This window comes from Hetaerina americana, unplaced genomic scaffold (genome assembly GCF_022747635.1).
Source record: "Hetaerina americana unplaced genomic scaffold, ioHetAmer1.1.p SCAF_9, whole genome shotgun sequence".
Lineage (NCBI taxonomy): Eukaryota > Metazoa > Arthropoda > Insecta > Odonata > Calopterygidae > Hetaerina > Hetaerina americana.
This window is the reverse complement of record NW_027287538.1, coordinates 36133013-36149567: the sequence shown is the minus strand read 5'-3', so window position 1 is coordinate 36149567 and position 16555 is coordinate 36133013.

Here is a 16555-nt window from a genome sequence, read left to right as displayed (position 1 = left end):
TGTTGTTTTTCTGAATTGACCGCCATATATATATATATACATATATATATACACACATATGAAACATATTGTTTTAGATTAGAAAGCAAGCGTCAACCTAAGCCCAAAATCCCCGCTTCGTTGGAATTTACCCGAAGAATTCTCATTTTTTGCCCAAATTATACGTAATTCACAGGATATTGTTTGTTTTTCCTGCTTTCCCGGTACACACACAATATTTATTGTCTACTGTCAACTGTTAACCGCCATTCATATTAAATGCTCCTTGCAGTAAAATCACGGCTGTAGCACAGTTAATTCCATAAATATGGATCGCCTGGTTCTAGATTCTCCTGTCTGCAAAATTAACTGTTTCCATATTAGTCACATCTGAGGGGGGAAAAAAGACAAATGCCGTAGAATGAAAAGATTTGCGATTCCAATTGCCTGAATTACTTGCCCTGGAAAGAAAAAACACCTTAGGAATCGAAAGTAAAATTTATTCAAGTGTTGAATATCTTCGCGGCGGCTCCTTCATCTCCTCTTCACGCACGCAGGGACGCTGAAGAATTTAATTAAATTTTCCTCTCCCATCCCCCAGCCGAGAGTGGAAGGGAACGACAGTGAGTGTGAGAGAGAGAGATTTCACCCGACCAAAAACTCTTAACGCACACAAAAATACTTATAAACTCCTCCCGGGAAGTTTTTGAGTGACATCCAGCCGCTTTTCTCCCAAGACGCTCATAAAGCCGGAGTGCTGCTTCTGGGGAGAGAGATGGGAAGGTGGGGACTTAGAAGGAGGATGGAAAGAGGGTGGGGGCCCACGGGACTGGATGGATGATCCGAACTTGTTGGCGTGCTGGTTGCGTATGACAACCAAATAAACGCGGGCGCGGGTTGGCGAAAACCCCTTTCGCCCTTGACAGACGAGACTGGCATCTTCGGAAGGGTACGGCGAGAGGCCTCGGGGCGACGTCGACGGTGGTACGCGAGGACTTGATTTCGTCAGCCACGTGCTACCAAGACTACGGGACGCGGGGAAAATTTTTGAATCCGGCGAGATAGTGGGGGGTATTGCGGTAGCCCTGGCGGCCTAGGGCGCCGCCCCGCGGTAACCCACGTTAGGGTGCTTCCCGTCCCGGAGCGCTGACTACCCACTTCGGTAACGTGGGGAAGGTGATTGGTCCAGTGTAATTGATAGAATAAAATATTCAAACCGACGACATTAAGCTGTAGAGAACTTTTGCGAGTTTAGAGACAAGGAAAAAAATAAATACGGTTTTTTTATTGAAGAAGAGTTACTTTTTCTTGAGAAGAAATTTCAGCAGTGCATATCACATGTTTTACATAACAGATTCTCATTGTAAAAAATATGTATGACCAAAATTGTTTTAATGTAAGCCGTATTCCCCGATTATATAACGGAGGCATTCCAAATTTGAGGACACCTCTGACAAAAGGCTACCGTAATCGGATTGCAGAATAGCATATCCTTAGCTATAACAAGTAAGCTAGCTAGGTTGTACGAAATTGGTATTAAAATATCCCAAATTATTAACGCCCAGAATCATATTAGGTAGCTAATATTTGCACTTTCATAGTAAGACGATCTGAGTACTGCATGCCTTGTCATAACTGGGACATAGTTCACAGAAATCCATGGTTTGCAAGATAATACGTACAGCTGTGATAAATGAATTTTATATAAATATGATAGCTTCATACACCCCCTCACTCAATATTTTCCGCTGTTCACCTTATGCCTCCCTTCATCCAAGTTGCTATTCACTCTTTGCATCAAGAATATCCAATGAACAAAAATGCTAATTGAATAATAATAATATAAAAAATAAATTAATACAATAGAAGCGGTAACTATATGCAAAGGCTGAATAATTCTCACAAAGGAAAATAACCCATTTAAAGATATTAATGGATGCATTTTTACGTAACTTATTTTTGAATAAATAAAAAAAGAAATGATCTGAGTAACCGCTGATTGTAATCGTGGAAGAGGAGAATGAATATAAAAAAATATGAAAAGATGCATAATAAAGTGATTAGCAAGGATTTTTGTACTGAACGACAAAAGATTTCAGAACCCGGATTGAAAACTGAAGACGATCATGACGCAAGGAGAACATGGTTGCAGAAAATCCGATCTCCGACACGGCTGCTGAGGCAAGATGGTAGAAGAGAGGTGTGTGAGAGAGAGAGGAAGAGAGAGTAGGTGGGACTGAGAGGAAAGAGAGGTTAGGGATATGAGGAGGGCGGTAGAAGTGAATGCGAAATGAAAGGAAGGAGGACTTTATGGAAATAAGTTCTGGAAAGGTTTCCTTCCTACCGAGACGGGAAACTCCCTACTGCTCCCCCTTGCCTTTTCCCCCTTAAGGTCCTAGCGGTAGATATCCATCGAGAAAGCTTTTGTGAGTGGCGGAGGAGGAGTGGGAGTCGTCGACCAACCAAAGTATATCGAGGCGGTTTGAGGGAGCGGGTCTCGGCATATTTCCGAGTAGTAGTAGTGATGGTGCGTAGGCGGCCGAAAAGTGCCAAAAAATGTGGTTATGGCGACAAATCGGAAAGATGAGTACTTGTATAGAAAATGAAGTAACATTTTGTCACTGACCATTGACACGCATAAAATTAACAAGTGCTTGGTGAGGAAAACTTGTGGCAAGAATAATGAAGAATACGTACCTAACAATTAACCCTGGGATTTTATTGTTAAGAAACTACAAGAAACTACAACAACTACTTTTCAACTATATATATATATTTTCAACACCTTACCCTGATAAGAGACTGAGCCAAGTCTTTGCAATATTAACTTTTTTGTCCAAAATCAAGTATTTAAAAAAAACAACGCATGCTGCACAAAAACCAGTTTCTATGCAAAAGGAACTAACTTAATTAAAATGAAACTTACAAAAAAGTACATGAAATACAATGAATAAAGTAGTGATCAAAATAAGAGGATAGTAAATATTATATGCACATTAATTAGAGTATAATATCTTTCACAGTTAATCATATAAATACTCACTCATGGAGTAATACATTTTTTGTAAAGAAATTTTAGTTTAGGGTTTCCAGGCATCAAGGTATATTATAATTCTGGCAGTTTATTGTAAAGAACAGGATCCACCTTTTGAGTTCCAAGTTTACTCCTCTGTGTTAGAATGGATCTAAATGTAGCCGAACACAAATGAAGCCTGAAATGTTTGCCTGACATGTTCATACTAAAGAAAACTCCCTCTCCGTAGCATGATAGTGAATAGGAGAACGAGTGATATACTCAATATAACGATATGCAAGGTCAGTCCCAAAAGTAGTATGACTTATTTTTTCCCGGATAGATAGGACGGACGGGCGGTGGTTTCTCTGGCTGGGTTCGAGGGAGAAGAGTCTCAGGAAAGGCTAGAGGGCAGTAGCAGATGACTGCCAGTCTTTGCTGAGCTCATTTAGTTCATTTGCGAAACTTCTATAACGTGACCTCGTTACACTCCGTCACTAACCGGTTCTTGTAACAGCGCTACGCCATCAAATTTTGCGTGAAACTGGGCAAACCCGGGGAAGAGACGTATGATATGCTCAAGGCAGCTTATGTTGATTATTCCATGTGTAGATCGGGTATTTTTGAGTGGCTTGAGTTGTTTCGGGATAGAAGAAAAAGATGTTGAAGACACCGAATGTGCAGGACGCCCTTCGACCGCAAAAAGGTGACGAAAATCTTGCAAGAGTGAAACTTTTGTTGAACAGGGGTCGTAGATGTAGTGTTGGGGTGATTTCTGTTGAACTTGGTATCGTTAAGTGACGTGCTTCGATATGTGACCGAAAATAGCGAAATAGAAAATATGAGAAAGGTTTGTGCGAAGTTGGTGCCACGAGGGCTCTCGGACGAACAAAAGAAAATTCGCACGCAAATCCGCTAAGAGCTTCTCGACTAGATTCAGACTCAATTTAATTTTTTTAGAAAATATCCCACCAGACTTCTTTCTCTTCTCCCATTTCAAATCTGTGTTGAAAGGAGGTCACCGCGGCTTGGTGGAAGCGTTACAGCAGGCCGTTACGAGGGAGCTTAGCAGCATTCCGGGTGACGCTAAGGATACATATGAACAGAAAAATAATGAAAATCGAATGAAATGACTTATTAAAAAAGTTGTCGGACATCTGTGCTTATGCCTTGTTGTTAAAAACGCGCGGAGGTTTCGTAATTAGAGACTTACGTACAATTTTAATCGACCTATCCTGCTAATGAGGAGGGTGCCGCAGTTGCGAGTATATACAAGTAAACCCTTCAACAGTTCACTAGATGAGAGAATAATAACAGGAGGCGTAAATAATTTACACAGGTGACTTTCAAAGGATTCGAAACGATGCACATTTATTCGCATCATGATTATCCTTAGATTATCCTAGCCACCTTGACAACGGCCTAGGAGGAAGGCCCTTGCCAGGATGTAAGTTAAAGGGAACTGCGATTGTGAACCAGTGGAAGACAATAATATTGTACGGGCAAAAATAAAGAGAAACACAAGCATCCACGATAACGGCTGGTAGAATTTTTTTAGTTCATCTTATTCTCTCTTGCGTCATTTTAGATTAAAGATATTCCATTTTCTTCTCAATTAACTTCTGGATATTTTAAAACACTAAATCTTTGTAAAGAAATCTCCATTCCTGCGAGTTGAATTTGATATAATTCCAATATGTAATGATAATTACAACCGTGGATGAAATGAAATAAATAATAACCTGGAATATTCCTTTTTGACCATACTAACAGCATAAGGTGTCAATAATTTATGTTTTTTTATATTTAAAGGATAAATATCCACTTAAACACTGTGATTTTCAAGACCACGTAGGTCTAAAATGTGGAGGCATTCTTATAAAAAGTAATTCAAATTATTAGGAGAATGAAGGTGACAATATTGACCGCCTGTTTTCTTATTTAGGTTAATAGAATTGAAACTGGGAAATTGTCCCCTCGGCACAATCCGCAAATTTTCTGCTCAAAGTGGTGAACCTGGTTTGAAAACGGGGGTAGTCTCAGACCTTTTGCGGGGCGAAATACAGGACCACATTGCAGAGTAGCATGCGTTGCAACAGCCTCAACATGACTTTTATCAACCTTTTTTTAGGTAAGCACAGAACGTATCCGGCCTTTTCTTCTACTTTCGTGGTCTAAGCGAGAAAACTAAGGTTTTAGCTACTGTGAAAGTTAACAAATTTGTAGTCATACACGTAAGTCGAAACACCAAATATCTCTTTATTTTCAACGTAGTAGTAAATAACTCCTTCCGATTTCAACTCCTAACTTCATCCTTATATTATTTCTATTTACCTTTAGGTACTCGGATAAATATTAAGGGTTAGTCTGCGATTGATATTTGGTAATTAAAATTATATTTGGAAAATATCTTGAGGTGCTTTAATAATTCTATTTTGTCTCAAAGTTTTCATTAATTAAATATTTTATGTGAATCGATTGTAAAAAACGAAATTGTTTCATAAACGTAATACGTATCTTCATCCATCCTCCAAAAGACACATACCTTTAAAATTCATAGCATCTATCAGAGTAAATATTAGATTAATCTTTAACTCAAACGGCACTAATGAGAGTTTAAAAAAAATATAGATAAAGTGTAAGCAAGCAAAGAATAAAATACGGAACTAAACCTAATCATTTTCTTTTAAATACTAAGAAAAATTGCAGAAGTGATTTTTTAAATATTACACAACTTACTCAGAGGAATAAAACATTTAAATAATTAAATTTTCCCCCCCTTTCATTCAATGTTATGCTTGTGTATTGGTCTCACCATTCGAGGTTTGACTTACGACACCAAACGATGTTTTAAAGTCCAATCATTTAATAACGACTCTGCTGGAGGACTTGAGAGTTAGATGGGAGAAGAGAAATCTAAAAAAACTAATTCCTGACGGGACATAATAAAATAATAACAATAATTCTTAAAAAAGTAATAATAATAATATATTTTTCAATCGTTCACGATTCTAATTTTCCTGTATCTGAACAAATGTCCCATATTCTTTCTGCTCAGAAGAAGACGGATAGGGAAAAAACTTGGTCCGCTACAGATGAAGTACTCGGACATGTAAACCTTCGGAAGATAGCCCACCGCCAGATTTCTCCGCTTATTCTCATTCGAGACAATGGCCACGCAGTGGAGCCGGAAGACGTGCCTCCCTTCCTGGAAAGGAAACCAAGCGAACGGGTTGATTCTAGTTGTGGATTAAGAACTTAGGAACGGAAGAGGAGTTCCTTTCATCGCTCGAGTTTTGCTTTGTTGTGAATGGAAAATAAAATAATGTACGGAAAACTGATGGAGGAAGGAGGCACAAATTGTCTGTTCAGAAGAAGAGAAACAATTTTTCTTTTTAAAATTCGAGTCATTATTGGAAGGGAAATGGCCGTGAAGCCTTTTTTATTTCATTGAATTCATTTCCAGATCTTAACTATTTCTTTAAGTTTTAAGTGGAGCAACTTCTTTTCATTTTTAGAAACCCTATGTTTTGCGACTCTTCGAATATTTTCCATCGCTCGAAAGGAAACGGTTTTCGGATGCTTACTAAGTAAAGAACTTTTTTGATAAGTATACATGCTTTTTCCGTGCATTCATGTATTATAAAACTCTCCATGAGCCAGAAAATCAAACATATTTCGTGGAGCACGGCTCTTTCTTCCTGACTTCCACTTTCTGCTTTGCTAATATTTATTTAACACGCCACTGATCCGCTATGAGGTATCGTACGATTCAAAAATTGAACCTTTGTAATAGATTTTAGGTCAATGGAATATCATAATAAATTAACAGTAATGGATGCAATTGTATGTATATTTATAAAGTATTAATAAGGAGTTCTAAATTATATAGCGAGGAAATAATCTCTATAGAGGAAAATAATTTTATTTTTCTTTTGATTATGCAACGGAGGACTTAGAGGAGTATTAGATTAAAAAAATCCGGCATTGTCTTTCATTAAAATGAACCAAAACGTAATTAATTAGGTTTGAGGCAGATCATAATAGGGGTATTTATGGTACGTTGCCCCTGGATGCTTTTTAATATTTAACAAAATATATTTTAGATCTTATTGTCAGAAACAGGTGCTCAGGGTAACAAAAACATGAAAAAAGAAAAACTCGGGCGTCAGCCGCACTTAGGGAATTAAAAATGTTACCCTTTAAAAATTGCGTATACAACGATTGATCTGCTATATATTGATCGGATATATATACATTATGTGAGTTCAGTAGCTTTGAATAAATGTATATCGGCCCATTAAAACCTCTACCATTTTATATTTAAGCGCAATGCATTCCGTTTACAACCAAAATTTATTGAATTAATCACATAAACATTACCTTATCTTCAAATATAAATCACCTTTAGAACAATATTAAATCTAAGAAACATTCAAGCTGAATTTCATCAAAAGTAATTCGTAAATTGATACTTCCAAATCTTTGTGTTAATACTTAACTCGCATATTTTCTAGTTTCACCTTGGTACCACTCATTACAAATTTTGATTAATTATTAGCATCAGAGTTTGCGTTCCTTATTAAGAAAAACAAGCAACTGACAGTTAATTAAGACATATTACATAATTTTCCGGATAAATTTTGTAACTATATTTTTCTTTAACTGATCAATATTAAATTTATAATTTCATTAAAATAAACTACTTGCTGCTCAATTTACATTGCCTGCTATAGTTAAGAATATAGGAAAATCAATGGACTGTAACCACTAATCTTAGTTTCCCTGAATTAACCATTCTTTTTCTTGAACATAAAAGAGAGATAAAATATAACTGGATAATAAAATATTTTAAATAAATGTCTCTTACGGAGAACTATGAAGTAGTCTTCCAAGCAAATAGCGGGGAACGCAGGCAAATAATGCAAGTGTGTACATGTACTATCAACTTTACTGCTCTCCATTCGTACCGAAGTAACATTTTTTGCAATCCCAATTAAGTATCACTAATTCAACGATATAGTAAAAATCATGATGATTTTTGATTCTGACGGTTTTACACCAACTAATTACTCAGCCAATTTTCATTAGTAGCAACCACTTTAACATCAATGTCTGTTACATAGCCATATACTTGATATTTATTCTGCTTGTGTGTGGGAACAAACAAAACGAACAGTAAATAACACGTACGTTAACTCACATTTTTTTATACCCTTTCAGCCTTAACAAGTAATGCTTTAATATGTGATGGATGTAGCCAATCGATTGATGAGAAGTTTTTTTAGCTTTCATTAGGAGAACTAATAAGTTTCGAGCGTCCATTTCCTATTTTGCGAAAATGGAATCTGGAAATAGTGTACTTCTGCTTCTTAGCCACGATAAAAAATAATATTTTTTAAAACGTAACAACTGTCAAGTAAACATTATTAAATTCTCAAACTTATTTCACTCTGCTATCAATAGCGGAAAAATCAAATACTGATGCCCACGCTCAGCAGTGTGTGAAGACAAGAGGTGTTTACCTCCTTAAAAAAACTAGAAGTAATTCAAAAGCGAGCAATGTACAGCTAAAAAAATGGTTATTCTCACACCATGACGCGAGCAGCGTTTGACGTTAACAGATAAACATTCGCTCCCGACGTAACAACGGGGAATTATAAATCGAGACACCGCTGGGATAAAACTCTGATTGAGTGGTATGGCGTTACTTACGGCCTCGAAACTATGCTCAGGGACGGAGGGACAGAGAGGCAAGGAGAGGTAGGGGTGCGCGGGAGGAGTGGCGGAAGGCTTAGTGGAGGAGGGGGTGAGAAGACACGAGGAGTCAGGCGCGCGCCTTATGGAGCGACGCCACCTCTACCTCTGGCCCTAGTGCGTGCGAAGAAATATGATTAATAGCACTCTGGCGGGTAGTCCGTGATGCAGGCCCTCCTGTCTTGCAGGCGCGCTCCACATAAGCACTGAGCCTTATCGGTTTAAGTGACTTTCCGTTGTACGTTGACAAGCTGACGTATAAATTGATGCTTATGAAGTAACACGGAACGAAGCCTAGGAGGAGGCTGGCTACCATGAATTCCCATCCCTTTTCTCAGCCCGGGGTGACTGGTGGCCTCCCCTTTTGTACCCCTTCTCACCTCCCCATCCCTTCACCCTGCTGGAGCAGCCACTCCCACCCCACTCTTGGGGGACGGACACCCGCCTCAGTGAAGAGACTCGCTCGTATGGGATGGTGACAAAAATTAAATGACAATTTACGGATAATTTAAGGAAGGATAGGGAGGAGCCTTCCGTGGGGATATAAATCGCCCGAGCGAAATCGCCGGGAGGGAGTGAGTAATCCATATCAAGAGTAGCTCATGCAACGGGGCAGCGAGTGGATATATCACACTGCGGATTGAAAAGAGACATGAAAGGGTTTACGCGGGACGTAAATATGGAGTTAATCTAAAGGACTCTATATACCTACTGACGCTGCCAGGCTTAAACGGCGCCGGCGTAATCCATTAACGACCACACATAGAGCAACCTGACTTCAAATAAGTTGGGACTGGATTTCAGGAAAGAATCCTTTTCAACCCTTTCTACCAGTGCGCACGATTAATAACAATCGTGCGCATTCAAAAAAAGCATAACTCGAAAAAACGCGAAAGATGGACACAATCTTGATGCAATTGTTGAGCGACCGAAAAAGTGTCAAAATAGTAATTGAATGCGAGTTATAATTGAATGGATTTGACCAAATATTCAGCGTCGTTGCTCAGAGCATCACTGACGCGTAATTGACGTAAGCTGATACCTCGCTCTTAGTCTCTTAAAGAATGACTTCTAAAAGGACTAAAACTTTCAATTTAAAAATAAACAAAATGGAGAATGAAACTATAAAGTAAATAAAATACGTTATGGAAAAATTTCAAATATTAGATCATCTTTATTTTTACTCTTTACTCGAAGTAAGCATATTTTCTCTTAGACTAATCTAGTACAGCCCACTGGTTCATTTACATAAACCAGACCGAGCGGGGCTCCACAAACTATTGTCACGCTTTTTAGGACTGCACATTCTCAAGATAGAATTGTTTTGCATTTCTTAGGAGAGCACTGAGTTATATTTCTTATTGGATAGTTTAGGTTGAAACTAAGTCAAATTTCGCCACCAGAAATATTTCTGAAATCGCAAGGGGAAATGAAATGGTTGAAATGCAACACGTTCATACATTTCATGTAATTCATGGCTTAATCATTTGAGATTTAGGCGTTCTCTAGAATGATTAAAATGTAATTAACGGAAATTAACACAAAGGTGAAAGAGCTGAACATGATAGGGCTGCTTGGAGAAGTTCCAAAAAAGGAGAAAAATGGGCATAGGCCGTTTTTAGTAAAAATGAAATGTTCAATTCAGTGAGAGAAGGGATAATGCTGGTAAATGAGGGGGAAAAAAGAAAGAGGCCTGTTGGACGGAATAAAGTAGGCAGTTAATTTGCGAAGTTTTAGAATGGTCTATTGTGACAGATGCCTTCAAGCTTTCAGGCATTTCAAAATTTTCCTAAAACTGGGAGGAAATAGATAGATATGGATGAGCATGAAGGGCACGGTCACTCTTTATTTATATTAGACATAGATGGATTTAATAAACAGTGTATTGTGTGGCTTGCAAAGATGCCGCTTGAGTGAGAAGAATTTTTGATGCGTAATAGGTAGTCGAATAGTAATATTCCAGAATCGTCCGTTTTCTCCCCTTGCGTGGTCTAACACCCATCGACATCCATCGTAAACTGCTTGAAGCATGTGATGATGATATATGTATTATGAATGTAAAAAATTTGCGCCAATGGGTTTCGCAGTTCAAAGAAAACCAAATTTTATATGACAACGCACCCAAGAATCATCACCCAATTATTTGGAATCCTTACCGTAGCTTTCTCATTGGAAGTGAAACATGGCTTAGGCGTTACAAAAACGTTATATATCTAAAGTGAGATTGTTCTGAAAAGTCAAATAAATTTCAACTTTCTAATGAAAGAACTTTCTCAGAAAAAATCAGAGATCTTAAACTTGTATGCACATTGTGGTTGAGAATCTTACGGTGTTTATGTATATTAGTAAGACCAGTTTGAGAAGTACAGCTATGGTTGATTTATATGTTATTAAAAACTTTAATCTAATGCAGAGACTACTAATTAGAATATTGTGCATTACGAATTACAGCAGGCACGAGAGATTTCTCCGAACAAGTTAAAATCCAAACTAGGCAATTTTCTGAATATTAGGACTTCGTAGAATATCCTAGGTGAACAGAAAGCGGACCATCTCTTTCTTTCCAAGAACATGGTAACCAAGCGGAGAGCTGCATGAAGTTCCCTTTTGATTGACGGGTCCATTAACCTTGATTGGAAGAATTTATTAATTGGAATATGCTTTGTGAAGCTTCTGTATAAGCAACGGCAGGTGACGGAAAATACACCCGAGAAAATGGGAAAGCAAAAATATTTTCAAAATTTCCCTTACACTATTTAATGAGGGTTTAACGTGATTACAAAGGGTAATTTATCAGTTTGGAATTTCAAAGCTACAAAATTCACACACTAGTTCAGTTACGAGATGCACGAAGATAATAAGAATATTTCCAAGTAAAATATTCAAACTATACATATTTGTCCTTAAATATAGGGAATCACTCTAAACCATCACTACGTTGGCTGTCGAGCTTTAAGAAATTAAAGGGAATAAAGCTATGCTAGGAATTCGAGAACACAGCCGGGAACATTCAACACATCGCCGGTAAAGTAACCTATTCTCTCTTCGCTAAGTGCCGGCAGAATTTACCTGTACTAACTATCCTTTCCAAAATTCTGTTGGGAGAAATCGGCTGGCCGAGATTTGGGGAAAGACAAAAACTTTTATTATGCTGGCACTAAAAGGTTGGAGGGTATTGCGGTATCATGAAACCAAAAGTGATATCAAACCAACGCAGTTAAAGCGCCCTTCTGCCATTAATAGCCAGCATAACGAATTCTCTCACCTATCCCCTATTCTCGGTTTGCTTTACAGGCAGACTTTTGGAATTGATAGCATATTTCGCTTTAGCATTGGTTCGTAAATGCGTGCAATATGGTACCACAAACTTGAGCAATTTATGATGGACAGAAAACAATGATTTTTCACAACTTAATATAGAGTCATCATATCAATGCATTATTTAATTATCTTGCTACGGGTACTTCTGCATTCAAGTTATTCTATTTGGTTGTTCTTCCAAAGCATACTTGAATTTTGTGTGGAAACACAGGTCGTCTACATTAACGAGAGTAAGCCCCTTGAACTATTTTGCTCTCCACCCAAGCACTGCGATTCAGTGGGCTGACTAGCTCGGGTGATATGATTGTGAGGCAAATAAATTAATTTTATTGGTAGCTATGACACACAAGAATCCTGTCATAAACAGTATGCTACTATTATATCATCTTAAAAATATCTTACTGATTTCTAATTAAAGATACTTTGTTCAGTAGTAGAGCGAAATTTCAATATTCCAAGAATATAATATCGAATAGTCGATATATGATAACTATTTTTTCAGAAGAGTAACTTTGGATTTGATGAGTTACTTGCTAAAACCCACAGCAAAAGTACATGTTTAGTAAGAAGTTTGAATTTTCAGTTTGCGTGACATAAAATCATATCGTATTAAATATTTTAAGAAGTAATGGGATACTCGTGAGAAGGGTGCATTAAGTAACATTTGCGGGGTGGAGGAGCAGTACCGGAGGAAATGTGCTTGAGGTCGTACTTTCGAGGTTAGGGTGCACTTGTCTCCCTCCTCCCCCCTCCACCAAATTTATGCTGCGATAATAACTCGCTCATAGGTCTTTCAGAGAACCATAGGGTCTACCTAGAATCAAAGGCAGGAGAAATATTTCTCGGTCACAATTGAGTAAACATGCAACGAACACTACTAAAATAACTAGTACGAACACTAGTGCAATAACTCGCGTATTCACACACGAAAATATGCCGAATGGCCAAAACATATTCCTACGGATATAGTTACGAGGGGGGAAAGGGTTATAAACATACCAAAAAGACAAACACATGGTTCCTGGAGAAGGTTTAAGCGCGCGGATTCCGAGCAATAAACAGTTTCCTTGACTTTGGAATGACTGAATCATTGCTCTACCAATAAAGCAATTGAGGAGAAGGAATTAACCTTAAAATCCATGGGCACTTATGTGAACTATTGCCCTGATTCCTCGGCCAAATAATAGCGATCGGTAGCTATTTCACCTACTGCCGGAAAAATAGACTAACATCAAGAGGGAAAGCAGTCATACAATACCATAAAGGATAGGTTTAGTGCGTTTAAAGGGACGCATACCCACAAGAAGGACATGCGTATTATTGGCCAACTACACATTCAAACTCGAAAACCCAATAAACAGTGACAAAATTTTTATACGAATAGATACAGGGAAAAGGTACAGGCCCCCATAAAAATGAAGCACACAAGGTTTAAGGGGAAAGCGGAAGGGTGCTCGCCTAGAAACTAAAAGCGCTCAAAATAGACTACTCTTAAAGAAAAATAAACTATCTTCTCTACAGTAATCAGGTAAAAAATCAAAAAAGGGAGAACAGAAGCCAAAATAAGCGATGGAGTTAGAGAAGGATGCAGCATCTCGCTAGCACTATTCAACGTATACATGGAAGAGGCAATAAAATATGCCAAATCAATAAATGGAAATAATATGAGTAAAGTTGAATGGCGAAAAGGTTCACACGCTTAAGTTTGCAATCACACTAGTTGTAGAAACACGAGATCGCTTTCCAACAATTCTAAATAATATAGACTAAGTATTTTGAGAATATAATATTGGCATAAAAAAGATTAATAAAATTATTCTTTTGGAGAAAGGGGAAGCTAAATGCAGGTACTAATAATTGAGCTTGTGATACTGTAGCAGGTAGACTACTTACTCTACCTGGGCACCAGTTAAACTTGGAATGGAAGATGTTAGATATCAAGCGAAGAGTAGATCAAGCTACAAAGGCGTTCATGAAGAAGGGACAACTGACAAATTCAAGGAAACTACAGCTCCTAACAAGGATGCTGTTCGTCGAAACGTTTGAAGGGAACAAGGCACTCTACGGGTCATGTAAATGCTACATTGGAAAAGTCAACCAGCGAAGGAGGGAAGTATGAAACATGGTACCGGGGGAGAATGCTAAAGATTAAATGGACAGTAAAGGTAAGGAATGGGAAAGTGCATATATGGAAAGACCATATGGTGCGCTTTACTGCAAAGAGAATATATATATATATATATATATATATATATATATATATATATATATATATATATATATATATATATATTGTATAATTATTTACACTCATACGCACGCACACATTTTTCTTCATGCATATTTGTGAAATAGCTCAGGAAGAAGTTTACTCATGTATATTCGTCATGGAGAAAAAGTTAAAATAACAAAGGTAAATAATTTATATTTAAAATTTTGTAGAAATTCATTGTGGCTTACCCCGCATATGCAGTTTATTACACGTGTGTTATGAGTATTCAAATGCGACCGGAAAATCTCTATTTGATGAAACTTTTTGAGGATATTTTCACGTCACTGCCAACCAAATCAAAATAGATTTGCATTAATGTGTCAAAGAACCGGACAGTGAAGGGAATATGAGCTAAATAATAAGCAAATATACCCTTCTTAATGCCGATAATTGAGAGTTAAAGAGGATGGAAACTTTTTTTTAGTATTTCCTATCGTTTTATTCTCTACTCATGAATACCCACGCATTGTTATAGAGCTAAAGATGTTGAATAAATGATATTTGTGAATAATAGTTTAAAATAAAATGGGGTTTGTCACTTACAACAAAACGAATTTCCAGTTGTGTTACTTTCAGTGACATATTAATATAGTTATACTCCAAACCACCAAACTTTACCCCTAGAAAAAGATAACATTATATATATGTAGCTATTGAAATTCAAGAATGATTTAGTGAAGTAATTTTTTGCGAATTCGTAGGTGAAAAGGATATATACAATGTATATATTATACATATTTAGTTGGGTATAGTGGTGTTAGCCAAGAGTAAGATGATTACTCGAATAAATTAGGCATAATTCCATCCTAAATTGAACACAGTTTTTAAATCAGTATGCTTATGTTGAATTATATTATCTATTTACAAATTAATGCCCTAAACCTCTTAAAAGTCCTTGCAGGGTCTTTACCTTACTTACTGGTATACGAGTTTATTCCATTTCATTATCCCAATTTTCATTGTTTCTCTGTGGCATTTAATATGTTTTCAAAATATTTCTGTAAAAATTCAAAGGGTATACTTTGAACATAAGGTAATTATGTATTCAGCATATGGAATAACTAATTACTCATTATGGTTGTACAGCTTTCAATGAAACGAAGAAATAAATGCACCAACTGAAGGAAAAAATGATCCACTAGCGTAAGAACATTTACGGTAAAAAAGGTGGAGAAAAACCGGAACGAGTCCGGGAGTCCAGGGGCAGGTCACAAGTCCTATTTATCCCCTCCGTGCTTTATTTCACTTGGCCGCTCATAAATAATTATTCACAGTGACAAACAAAGGTCGGCATTGTTCAGAGTCCGCAACAATGAGCTACATCTACGAAAGCATCTAGTGTTGTTCCTACCGACTTAATCTTTTACTCCCAAATTCCGTCTTCAGCATCGCATTTTTTTTAACCCGTAAAAAAAAGAGATAGGAGTGCGCGATGAATTAAATTACTCGGTGGAATGGGGAGTACGGACTGGGAGTGAGTGTCACGGGGAAGGGAAAAAGAAATAATGCCCATGGAAAATAAAAGGGGCAACTCGGAAAAATTTTAACTCAACTTCATTCATGGATTAACAATGGGAAATAAAGCGAGGAAGAGATAAAAAAAAGGGGAGAGGAGGCAGGAGCAAACTTTTCCTCGTCCTTTCACCCCAGAACTCTTCAAGCCCTTATGAGCCACGTCACACGAAGATGCTATCTTAAGGAGTGTCTCGGAGGTGAGGGGCAAGGGAGGAGGTGAGGCCGGGTAATGAGCAAGTTTTTCAGGGGAGGGGAAGTGGGGAATTGGACGGTCGTTTCTGAAGAGGGTAGAGCAGAAGAGTTGGAGGGCTAGAGAGACTGAGGGTTAGCGATAATGGCACGGATGAACGAATGAATGGATGACAAAAGATGAAGAAAGTGTGAGGATGTTGGAGCAAGGGAAGAACGAGGCGGGCAAAGATGATGCAATCTGAATTATTCACTCCTTCTAAAATGTAAAAATCAAAATTAAACTTGCTCTCAATCACCTAAAGCGCCAAACCATGAGTACAACCTACGCTCCTGGGTACGAGAATTACGTAGATTTTCTGATGTTTCAAATAGCTATGAATGTCCATTACGAAGATTCTATTATTTAAACGTTTCGACATTCCCATTTAAACTTTCTCCGATATTAATCGTCAAATTTATGGCAGTAAACTGTATTGTTTTTGGGACACCCGGAATGAATTTAAATC